Here is a 13,726-nt window from a genome sequence, read left to right as displayed (position 1 = left end):
TTTAAAGTATCTACTTAGAAATGTCTTAAAATTCTTAAATACTTATTTACCGAGAGAAAAGTACAGCGGGGTAAAGAACAATTTATTAATTAGTGAAAACTCTTGTAAATATTACTAGAGCAGATGATTACAACACTTTTTGGCTTTTTTATCATAATTAGCCCCGAAGTTATAAAATTTATTTTTATTATAAATAATTAGCTTTATATTAGTAAAAATAAATCTATATTTTTACATTACATTTTTGCAAATATTTCAATGACTTTGTTAAGTTATGTAATCAAGTGTTAATTACATCTAATATCATTCGACGTGGAGTAGTAGCAATTAAAGCTAGTCAGAAAGAGTTGACACCCGAGCAAATTTTTATAAAACAAAAGTAATAATTAGCTGTACTACTGAGTCTAGTATAACAATCCAAATGACTGATGTCAATTACCTCAAAATCACTAAAAACCAAGTTTCAATTTCCATCCGACGTTATTCGGCATCGAATAATGGTTGCAATTAAAGCCAGTTGCGGAAAGTTGGCCGCCGAGCAACGGGACGCATCATAGAGTCGCAGGAGCAAAGTAATATCAAAAGTTTGCAATATAGCATTAGTTGGGCAAGATAAATCCAGAATCTACTTTTTCTCTATAGATGGAGAGAAGCAGGAAAGTTTCCTATTAATAAAAACTCCAAACTAATATTACATTACATTATATACAGGCGCTGTTCGTTCTTTGATTGAGTTAAGCTAAATATATCTCACGCTGCTTACACATGGAGGGAGTACTGCCCCAGGGCAGGTCCGATAGCTAAGTTAAACTCCATCTCGATTCAGGAATAAATAGTGTGAGAAATTTCTCATTGCTAACTCACACCATAGTGCCCAAAATAAGCTATTTTTAATCGCAAACCTATTAATGATCTGATGTTTTAAAATGTTTTTGATTTTTAGAATTCAAAATATGTTAATTCTATGTCTTATGGAGGTATTAGAAACTTGAGCAAATATAACGCATGTTGCAATCATTACAATCTACTTTGTGATCAATGTCGAAAATTGGAACACATTTTTGGTTTGATATTCTAATTTTTTTTTTCATTTTTAGAATTCTAAATATGTTTATTATTTGTGTTGTAGAGATATTGAAAGCTTGAGCCAATATAACTCACGTTGCAATCATTACAATTTACTTTATAAAAAATGTCGAATGGAAGAAACTGAAAGACTTGCATAATGAAATACTGGGAGAAGACTTCCTCCAGAAAATAACTTTTTTCAAAAACAATTATACTAGAAAAAGATTTACATGATAGAAGGATTTATTGTAACTATTTGTAGTACACTGAGCATATATAATTATATTATTTCATTAAAAAGAATTGATTCAAACTTCAGACATAAGTTCCTATAGCTATATTATTATTCTGTTGTGGGTTGTATTAGTTGTAATAGTTTTCAAATAAATAAATAAATTTAAAAAATAACTTAAAGACATATCAAAAATCTGTTTTCATGACAAAGTTTCTCATCAGGGAGTTAAAAAAAATTTAAATAATTATTCCATTCCGACCCAATGAGTTTTTATTAATACCTTCTAAGGAGTATATTTCACAACATGTTTAGCCAAATTTCTAACAAGATGTTTATTATTGCTTGAACATATTTATATGTTTCGATATTGTTTATATTTGTAATCGTTTCTGTTTGTTTCCTCATTTTGTTTTCAGTGTGCACACAAAACGTGGCACGTAATAATCATTAATAATTCACCCCCTGTAGCAAACCAAGTAAGTTAGAAGTAACTCTCTATATTCGATTTATAGTCTAAACATGGAGTTGGATCGCATCAGAGCTTTTCTAACTTTTCCTATTTAGTATTCGATACATGGCGGAAAAGTAGACGTAAACAAAATATTTTAATATCTATTATTTTGTGAGATAAACAGGATGAAAGATAGACTGTTGATTGGTAAAGAATTATCAGCATACAAAAATACAAAAAATAACTGCTATACGAATATAAAAAGTCTCCGGAGTAGAGTAAATTATAGTAATTGCAAAAAAATAACATGAACATTTTTGAAGATCTTCACGTTTCAAGATCTTTTGAACATTTCAAAACATATTAGAAAAAATTGATGTGTGTATATACATAGATTTAATTATTGGTCCACGATTTCGAAAGCACGGATTAACCGATTTGAAACATTTGAAACCTATTGGTGGGGAGACGGCGTGCTGATTAGTTTTTAGCAAAGGCAGGTTTAGCCATTTCAGTGTGAAAAATAGCAATTTTTGATAGAACAGAACATCCGATTAGAGTGATTCAAAAAACATTCAGGTCGTGCTGACGTCGAGATGTGCTGAATTATTTTTGCGAGAGGCAGGTCTAACAGAAATGCAGCAAAAACTGTGGAAAGTGGTCATGCAGTAAGAGAGAAAAAAGAATTTTCAAGAAAAACACAATTAATAAAAATCAATGTTTTTGAAAAATCTCAAACCTTTCAAAATAAAATAAAATATTTTAAGGAGTTTTAATCTACATGAAAGTGGATGTCCGAAATGTGAAATTTGGCCTTCCCTATTTATTTCGAGAACAAAAAAAGCAAAAAAAAAATTAGCTTACACCAATCGATAATAAAAAAATAGTTGAAAAACCAGATCATATCAGTATGGCCAATTTACTGCTAATGGGGCGATTTTGCCGTAACAGAGAGCTCATGACATACCATTGTCATGGAAACTATATATTATGCTTGTTTCTTGGTAGTGAAAACTGTGAAAATATCTAGCAATTTCCTTTGCGATCTGATAACAGAATTGTTGAAGATGCTGTTATCATAACATTCTTCCCATGACTGGTGAAAATCAATTACGTGATAAATGGAGCTTATAATTTAAGTTCTGTTAAGGTAGAACTGCGCAATAATTTTACGGACGTAACTGGTGAATACAATACAGACCTACTATGTTCCTATTTCTAAAATTATATAATACAACAATGTATCATGTGCCCGCGACAGATTCCTTTAACTGTTCGGGTTGGAAATAATCTTTGTCATTTTTATCCATTTTACGCTTGTGTAATCGGTTTGTGTGCGTCGGGTCGACGGCCGATCCCGTTCTGCTCGCAAAATCTCGATAGTGAAAATAACCGCGTTTGCAAATTTACGGTTATATTACGCCATTGAATGGTTTCAATTCACGATAAAATGCAGGACCAAGCTGGATTTCATGTTCGTTTTCATACTACAGCAGGTTCAGATGCAGGACATTTCCTGGACGAGCCCTATGGGGAATATGTAATAATTTTATTTATTTATTTCACAAGCCGTAACCCATGATTGTAACAATGATTTTAAGATTGTTTTCATTATAAGTGACTAATGTAAAATTATATTATTGTATATTTAGAAGCTGCACAACTTACTTATCAAAAAAAATTGTTAAAAGTAAACATCAAAAAGTGCTGAGTAATGTTATAAAGCTGAGTCAGAAAGACCCTGTTATCTAAGATCGTTTTTTTGACATTTATGCGGTTTTTAGGACAGGTTTGTATCTAACATCTTGAGAAAAACGCCTGACACACATGGCTTTTGTCGATATTTAAAATTAGTGTGAAAAAATTCTTCATAACATAGCCTTGCCATAACATTGGCAAGTCAAGTAAGTTTCCATGATACATTTTCAATAGTATTATCTAAAAGTTATTTTGGCCCATCTTTATACTAACGTGTTAAACCGCTTTTCGCAGGACTACAATATTTTATGATGTTAAAATTAATCATCATTATATCAGACTAATCCTGTATAACGGTTTCAGAATTTTTAAAACGGGTTCAGTATTTTCATCAAAAAAGTAAAAAAACAAATATTTCTCGATATGTCTATAAAGAAACCATATTTAGTACTATACATCGTTAGAAACATCTCAAAATTCTTAGTTCTTTTCCCATATATCTCATCTTTGAATTTTGAACGGTGTGGTCTACAGGCAAGTAGCAGTCGTGGAATTCAAGGATCACTGAAAAAATCTCGAGAAAATTTTATGAACACATATCAAATAGTTTTGGAATCTTTAAAATTGGTCTAGCCGTTTTTTGAGAAAACTTCGACTAGAGATTTAAATTTTAACTAGTGGGGTGTTTGGCATCGTGCCTTGAGGCAAATTGCTGGAACTTCCCGTATTGTAACGAAATGTTCGAGGAATACTCAATGTTTTCAAATAGATTATTATTAATATTGTAACATTGTCTAATATTTATAAGAATTATATAAACTGAATTGCAAAGTTGTTTAAAGTATATTAGAACTATAGTCAGAATTAAAAATAAAATCTGAATTATTTTCGATATACAATTTTTTTTTCCAAAATCAATTATTTTGTTAAGACAAGCAGAAAGTTCTTTGAATCATCTAAATCGGACGCTTAGTTCTCTCAAAAACTGCCATTTTTTACATATTTAGTTCCGTATCTTCGAAATCGCTGGGCCTGCTTTTGCCAAAAACTAATAAACACTTCTCCCAATCATTACTAATTGAATATTTTTTAGATCATTCAAATCGGATGCTCTGTTCTCTCGAAAACTCGATTTCTATTTTCTGCACTCTTTGCTCTTTATCTCCGTAACTGCTGGACCTGCCTTTGCCAAAAACTAATCAACTCATCTCCCTATCAATAGGAATCGAATGTTTTTTTAACTAAACTTTTGATTTAAATTGGTTGATCCGTGCGCTGGAAAACGTGACTGGAAATTTGTATCCATACATACATACACACTCACACACACACACACACATCCATTTTTTCTGAGGTATGCTAAAATGTTCAGAAACCTTCAAAACGTCGAGAAATGTAAAAATTTTCAATTTCGATTTTTGGCTCATTTCAATAACTTACCCTACGGAAAGTTAATAAATTTAAAAATTTAGATAAATTTCAGCTCACAGTTTTATCTTAACAATTCAGAATGACTTGGAACGTCGATCAAATATAAAATTAGCAAGCCCGATTTTCTGGCGAAAACATAAACTTCTCCTTCAAGTTGAACGTTTCCATCGATGGGTTATGAAAAATAATATTTTCCATGGGTGAATTTTCCAGAATTCCCCAATGTATTACACAACATTAGTAGAGAGAGAGTCGTCTATTACACCTGAACTTGTAATCTAATTAGGTGTCATTATAATGCCATTACAACGGTCCTTGCCTTGCCTTGCCTTCCTTGCCTCGTAGTAGCGGCACGTCGCCCGTCCTGCGGTTGAATCACTCTCGCAGGCGACGAGGAAGCCTATTTCTGCTTCGCCTTCGCCTTCGCCATCGCCTTCGCCCGAATATCATTATGGGAGAAGGAATAGAACGAGATCAAAGAAACCTTTACATTGTCACAGTACTGCAGAGTGATATCGCTTTAATCGTCCTTGTCAAAATTACATTATGTCGTATAAATGTATAAGGATGCGGATGAATTAAATGGAACTTATCTTTCATATAATTTACACGTGGGTCTTTGCAGTTTTTTAACATGATTGGAGTGCAATTTATCAATATACAGTTAACCCTCCTATAAGGTGATGAGTTCGTATCTTGTACTATGTAAACCGCGCAGTAAGAAACTCGAAGTTGGCGTACAAATCAGGTTACTTCCAGTTGTATGAAAACCGCTTTGGAAGAAACTCGAAATTGCAACAAGCCACATCATTTATGCCGCGTTATATGGACACTACTAGATACGAAAGACCTTATAAATTATAAATAATTTTATAAATTAAAATTTATAAAGGAGTTATAAAGGAGTATAAAAAGGAGTTTATATAAAGACATGAAATGAATCTCTTTAACTTAAGTTATAGTAATATAAAAAAACGATAATATTTTTTTTGCATATCTTTACGTTTCTGAAGGTTTCTGAGAATCATTTTATTTATATTGACGAAATGAAGAACTAATAAATTTTTTTGGAGAGCAGATCCAGTGGTTTCGTAGATCCAATATGAAAAGTTTAAAGAAATGTCATTTGATTAAATTTTAAATTATGGTGATTGAAGTTTCAGCAATTTGCAAAACTAGTTTTTTGTTGAATTGAAGAATTTATGTAAAGATATCATACAAATGTGAATCATAAATCATGATTACATATAAACTGTAAACAGAGTTTGACTTTAAACTTTTTTTCTAGTAACTCAAAATGAATACTTCGTGTAGTTCTATTTTTGTCTTGTATGACTTTTATGAACAAATGTAATACGAGACCATTAACCACTAATAGACTCATCGCAATGTTCCTAAATTTATAAATATAATTTATAGATTTGATGAACAAAATGTAATTTACTTGCAATAACTAACAAGGAGAACCTCAGGTTTACTTTTCTGTGATTTTGATAAAACTTTGCATGGTAGAGTTCATAGTCAAATCGAATACCTTATAATATTACAGGCATATATATGAGAAGTGGTTTAATTATAAAAAATAATTAAAGCTTCAAAAAATAGACCGCGCGCAAAAAGTAAGTAATGCATTTTCAAATGAAACAAAAATAGTTTCGCGAGAAAATCCGATTTTCTTATTTTATGGTATTTCGACGTTTCAAATGATTCTGATAGTTTCAGTACAAATTCACAAAAAATGTGGATATGTATATATATGTGTCAATATTTGACATTCTATCATTTCATATTCATCATATCAATTTCTTAGCGCTTTCGTAATTTTTTAACATTGAGGCAGATACTTTTTTAAACTCATATAGTTACATAACATATAATCATCAATTTATTTTAGAGAATATTTTAGAACACTTCAAAAAGTTTCATATTTTACGTAATTATAAAGGAAGAAATTATCGACCGTCTCCCTTCCATGATAATTTTATAACAAAGACACAGTTCAATTCTTAATTGCCTATGGAAAATATCAAGACGACGAAAAGTTTTTTTCCTCAAAACTTAGCCTACAAAATACCCACTTGTCTATCTATATATATATATAAAAATATCTTTTATACGTTGAGCCAAGAGATTTTCGATAAAATATGTATGGTGTACACAGAAAATTTAATGTAAACTCGTTAAACTTTTATTATTCTCATAAAAGTTTATTCCTCCGCGTAATGTTTTCGCAAGACTCGCACAACTTTAATTAAAAATTAACGATAATTTTGGTGTTTTAATATTTTTATAAAAAAGATTTATTTTAGAGTAAAGGTTAAATGTGTTTAAGGAATTAATGAGTCGAATTAATATTAATTTGATAATCTATAAATATATCAATTACTGACAAATTTTAAGCATTGTTGCGAAACAGAGTTGAAAAATTTTATAGTTGATGTCCAGTTTACATGTTAAATTTCTTGCAATTTTTCAGAATTGATGTTGGCAGTTTTTGTCTAGCTAGCAAAATATTTTTGTTTAGCTGGTACAACTAAAACGGTTTTCCTAGCTCTGTGTGATCAATTTATTTTTCCAATTTCGGCAACATTCATAATTTATTTTATTGTTGCTGCAATCCCTGGTAAAGGTTAATCTCACTTGGGAACATATTGTCATATATATTACCAATTGAAACCCGAGCTTCCCATTAAGATGAGTGTCAAACCTGAAACTTGGGCAAGAAGCCCCATTATGAAGTATATGATATTATAATAGAAGTATTTCGCTGACATATAGCAATATCGTTTCATTTCGGTTATTTACACAAAATTTCACCATTGGATAAATTTTGAAGAAGAGAATCCTTCTGTTTATCTTTGGTCCGTGCAGTGACCGCGCAGGGTATTTCCGTCCGGAATGATAAATTCGATAACGAACACAAGTTTGATTTCAGCAAGTGAGTTCGCTCAAGCCTTCACTTTGCTTCAAATGGAATTTCATCTGTTCGATCACAACAAACAATTGGAATACTCATATTGATTGGCCTTGCGCCTGTTCTGGCACTACATGCTAAACTTTCCGTCGATTGCCTAGATTGAAATTGACCCCGAGGAGAAAATCAATGGAGAAGGAGAAACACACTTTGGAGGCAACATTGTAGAAATATTAATTGTGTATTAATAGCATTGATAAAATATGTAATACCTTTTTATGAGCAAAATCAAATCAAATTGCGGAACAAGTAAAGTTTTTTGTTTCAAATTGGATTTTAACAATTCAATCATCACAAGCAATTGAAATTGTCATATAGATTAGCCTGGCAAAGTATAGGCATATTCCAAAAATAACTTTGAGAAATATTAATTGTATTTGTATAATAGTATTAATAACTATCCTTTCTTATTAGGTAAAGAGCTGTTAGGTACCAGATAGTATTAGGAGCAATGCATTAACCTATCAATGACAATTTAAAAAATATATCGAATATTATCCGTTCGTCAGCATTCGATAAAGAATCTAAAAAGCTAAAAGCCCGAATGCGAAAATATGAAAATCGTACGCAGTTTATGCCGTCGAGGTTCTTAAATCATACTTTGCATATGAGATGCGCAAAATAATAGCGGACGTCGGCGTTGCTAGAAAAGTGCCTCGTTTATGTGCGATGAGAAAAAGAGGAGACGAGAAAGTTATAGTATTGGGGCCGAGAGAAATTTTTTTTTTATTGTTGATGTATGTTTGTATCTCATTCACCGCCATTTGTATAAGTTATGCACTTTCTGCTCTCAAAAATCAGATGCTGTGTATTTTTACCGAATTCTCCAAATGGGCATTTGGAGCCAACGGGCTTTTTGGTCATTCACCATTTTAATTTTATAAACATTCATTTCAAACTGAAACTTTGGAGACATAATTTGTTTTGTCTAAGATTCGTGTATTGAGTAGATGTTAATGAGTTGATTAACTAAATCGTCAATCGTTTCAAAAGAGCTGGCTAGTATGTGCCCTAATGTGGATGTTATAATTGGAAGAATTACCTAGTCATATTGTAAAGTTCAAAATTGTTTTTGGTATATGAATAAAAAATATTACCTACATTGACGTGCATAGGGTAGTTAAAATACTATGTTCTTTGTAGATTTTCCAAGAAGATCTACTGGATAAGTAAATATACTTATGACTCTTTTATGCAGCTGATGAGAAACCACACAATGTGGCTAGTTGACGAATGCGACCAAATCGCCAAAGTTCTCACCAAACTGGACGCACAACAAACTGTGTTCCAAAAAGTCTAATTTAATAATACTCGTAGTTTTTACTTGAAAATATACGGCAAAATCTGTTTCCAAATATAAATAAATTTTACTGCTTGGTATGGTACTCAGATGACAAACCAACCAGAGTTGTACAGTAAACTTAGAAATGGAACATAATGTCAGCTGTGTCTATGCATATAATATTGATTTTAGTAAAAATAAATACGACCAGCTCATCTTCTAAGAGACATTCCAACGTAATCACCAAGTCTACTTCTGCTGACGTAACGTTTTGCGTTCGAGGCAGAAAATACGTCCAAAAGCAAATGTTCAACTTGACTTGGTCAAACATTACGAGGAACAACTAAGAGGAACCATTCCTATGCCGGAATTTCTATTTGGCATATAGAAAACAAATTCAAGGATAATTAGAAGAATAGATCAGGAAATAATATAAGCACTTAGATGCCTATCATATTATGTCAGATGTAAGTTTCTAAAAAAAAATTGAGCAGAAATCGAAATTATTTAAATGATCTATTAGTTTTGGATTACTCTATTTCATCATATAGCTTATTGGCTGGTGTTTGTGAAAAAAAAAATGAATATGTAAATAACTAAAATTAATCTCCAGTGCCCAGTATACGAATTTACTGCTCTCAACTCTGCTTTATAGAGTTTCATATTTATCGATGGAAGAAAGAGGGTTTGTTCGATACCATACACACATATGTGTTATGTACCTATAAGGATAGAAAATCCTTCCAAATTGAAATATTCCGACGTAAAAGAAAGCTGCTTTAGCGAACTCGAAAAATTACATCTTATGTCTAGCATTGAGGGTTGGTGAAATATCATTTTTACGATAAAAGAAACTTTATAAAATTAAGTTTGATAATAAAAGTATGATGTACAATATTTTTTAAGACAAAATTGTTAATGGATTATCTAAACATATGTCGATGTCAAAGTTAAAATTGCAACAGACCATAAAGCTGAGAAAAAATCGTAAGTTTTATTTACAGAATCTCTTATCCCTCGAGTGATTTTCACAGTTAGTTAATATCGCCTCGAAGGCTAAGAAATCCTTCTATCTGTAGATGTATGAGAAGTGGCAGTCGCTAATGCGTCACTAAGCACGCCGTGCCGATGGATAAAGGATAATGCCGAGTAATAAGGACGGACTAGCAGACAATCTGATTAGACAAAGTCACTAACAGTCGGGGGCAGGAAACTCCCTTTAGAAATTGAGAGTATACTCTTGAGTCTAGAACCTCATGATAAGGCTTTGTTCGGTGTTTGATTTCTAAAATATTTTTTGGTGAGAGCAATCAGAACTAGGTCTGATATTTATATATTGCACCCTATGACTGAATGATTTCATAAATTATTAACTTCCCTTAGGGTAAATTATTGCAATCGTCCAAAAATTGAAAATAAAATATTTTGGATATCTTTACGTTTCAAAGGTTTTTAAACATTTTGTCATACCTTAGAAAAAATGGTGTATGTATGTGCATCTGTGTGTGTGTATGTGTGTGCGGATACAAATTTCTGTCGAAGATTTTGTGAATACGAATTAACCTATTTGGATAATTCAAAAAACATTCGATTCCTATTGATAAGGAGACTGTTTTTTGCAAAGGCAGGTCTAGCTGTGATGATAATTCAATTTTTGAGAGAACCGAGCGTTTAATTTGAATAATTCAAAAAACATTTTATTTGTATTGATGAAATGAAGAACTAATTGAAGGCAGGTCTAGCGGTTTCTGAGATCCAATAAAAAAGTGAAAAAAATGCCATTTTATGGTTAAAAATGATCAATAGACATATATGCACATTTTATATAAATTTTAATAGATTCAAAATTTAAAAAAAATCCAAATATGAACAAATTCAAATTTTTCAAAAAAGATGTTAATTTTTTTTTAAAAAATTTTCAAGAATCTCATTTTTTTTGAAGTTTTCAAAAAAGTTTAAGACTTTTTTACGTTTCAGCAATTTGCCTTATGGCACGATGCCATGCACCACTAGTTATTTATTGTAGCGCTTTGAAAGTTGATGACTGATATTTTAATATCAAAAGTAAAAATAACGATTAAAGATATTCAATTGTTAACTAATTTTTTATAACTGTCGAATAGTAAGGATGATGAACTTAAAATTTAGGAACATAAAACTTTATTCAGCAATTTTCCTCAGGCCAATTTTTTGCTTTATAAAGTATTATGGGCATCGAAAGTGTATTTAAAATTATTTATGGGTCCAGAGAACATGATGTTAAATTATTTGGGATTATTTTAATTATAAATATGCTGACCCATTCTCCTATGAATATATTGAGAGAATTATCTCCAATGTAACAAACGTTGCAATCGTAGCAGTTCATTTTGTACATGGAATCTGTCATTCTTTCTTTAGATGTTCCAGGTTTCAAAACTAAAAACAAAAAACTGAAAGATTTATCAAAATTAAAAACTAAGAGAAAACCTTCTTCGGAAAAAAAAACTTTTTTTGAAAATTGAAAAGCAAACTGTAAAGAAACAATCTCTTCATATTTAACAAAACAAGATGCGGTACCATTTAAATTGGACATAATTATTTGAAACATTTGAGTTATTTTTAGAATTATATTATTGATTAAACAGACTGAAATAGCATGTTATATATATATATATATAAATTATATTTTAACAACCTATATAAAATTCATAATTATTGTCTTTTCGGAGTTAAAAAAACTTCCATTTTTCAAAATATAAGCTCTGAAAGAATATATATCCTTTTATAATTTGACGGGTCCTGCAGAGTTCGAACAAGTTTTTCCACATTATATATTACGTTACTAAACCCTAGTGAAATATATAGTAAAAACTTTTCATCTAATGAATTACAATAGACCTTTTTAATATTGAAATTTTATGAGGATAAAATTTATTTAATAAAATCATAACTGAGAATAATTTGATTATTATTAATAATATTGAATAAAAATAATCTCTCACTGATTATGAAAAGTTATTAGTACTAAAAAATTACAACTGGAAATTTTTGTAAGCTAAAACTAAAACTAAATTATTTTATTATTTCAAATTGTTAAAATTATTAAAGTAAGACTTTAATTTCCGTTTCAACTTTATACAAATCCATAACTACTATAATTATTTTGAACCGAATTTTATACCCAGAGTCATAAAATAACTTTTCGATTTGTGTATTATGTACTGCCATAATTTTGTTACAGTTGTAAAACACTGAAAATGTGTTTGAAAATAACATGTGTATTTTATTTATAACTGAATTTTGATAATAAAATTGTAATAGTAAAATATAAATACTTTTAACTGCGTTCAATATGGAGAGATGTGTTTAATAATATCAGTAAAAATTAGTATTTTGTGGGTCTGAACATTTTATGATGTTGTAATATGTGGACCAATTTTTTTAGTAATTGATAAATATTGTTTCAGACCACGGTTGAAAAATTCATTACATACAATTTAATATTTGATCAATTTGTTATTTAAGATAGTATGAATTAGTTTATCCATTATGAATATGTTCAGATATTTCAAAATCAAATTTTTTGTAAAAATCTTAACATACACACACACACATTCTATATATAAAATTCTACTGTACGAGTGTATGATTTAATACTTCTCCTGAACGGTTATTCGGATTTTGATAATTCGTTTTAGAGTTTGTCAAAGGAAATTTTTAAAATTTAATGAACGATAAAACTATAGTAATATTGTAGAAATGAATGGCAAAAATTACAAAAAAACACTAATCATTGTTCGACATTAAAAACATTTGAACTGTCATCTGCTAGAAATGTTAATTGAAATTTGAATTTAGCTGAAATTATGAGCTTTGACAATATTAGAATATAATATACAAAAAAAATGTTTATCTACATTGTTATTTCAGAAAAGCAGCTAAGATGTGCCAAAAATTAAAATAATATAAGATACAGCCAACAGTATACGTGTGGCAGATGAAATGATATAATTCAGTTTAATAAATAACGCATTAAGTCCAAAATTGCATATACATTAATTTTTTACACTTATCCATGTCACAATACAAATAATATTTTTACTTATTAGAAAATGATTTAGAATTTTGTTTCATGTGTCAAAAATTCATTTGAATTTTATATGTGGGTACAGGATAACGTCTGTCGGGTCATGTAGTATATATATGTATATATGTATATGTGTGTGTATGCAATTTATAAAAAAATATACGATGTGAGCATTCCCCTGATATAAAAATAACAATAATATTTAGCAACGTATAAGAAATTGAACAGAAAAAATTGAATTTCTCGTTTACGACCACCCGAAGATATTTTGAGTCAATAATATAAAATTAGCATAAACTGAACGAATCGAAAAAAACACATTTGAATCGAACAACAAATGTATTATTATTTGGTAATATTATTGAAACAGCATAAACGCTTTTAGCACATATTGCTGAAAGAATAAATTATTTATTTTAATATGCAATGAATTAATTTGAGTAACAATTAGGTCTTTATAGTAAATTGATTTTATAATATTATTGTGTTTGCATGTTCTACAAATTGAATATTATAAC

General features: G+C 30.0%; 1 pseudogene; it reads right to left on the bottom strand.

The window, feature by feature from the left end:
- The window catches only part of LOC113376357, a 222,190-nt pseudogene extending 214,575 nt beyond the window's left edge, over positions 1-7,615 (bottom strand).
- Between the last annotated feature and the right edge of the window lie 6,111 nt (positions 7,616-13,726).

Source organism: Ctenocephalides felis, unplaced genomic scaffold, assembly GCF_003426905.1.
Source record: "Ctenocephalides felis isolate EL2017-DRISC unplaced genomic scaffold, ASM342690v1 CF-g0.4_SCAFFOLD_01886, whole genome shotgun sequence".
Classification (NCBI taxonomy): Eukaryota; Metazoa; Arthropoda; class Insecta; order Siphonaptera; family Pulicidae; genus Ctenocephalides; species Ctenocephalides felis.
This window is presented reverse-complemented; position numbering and strand designations above follow the sequence as displayed.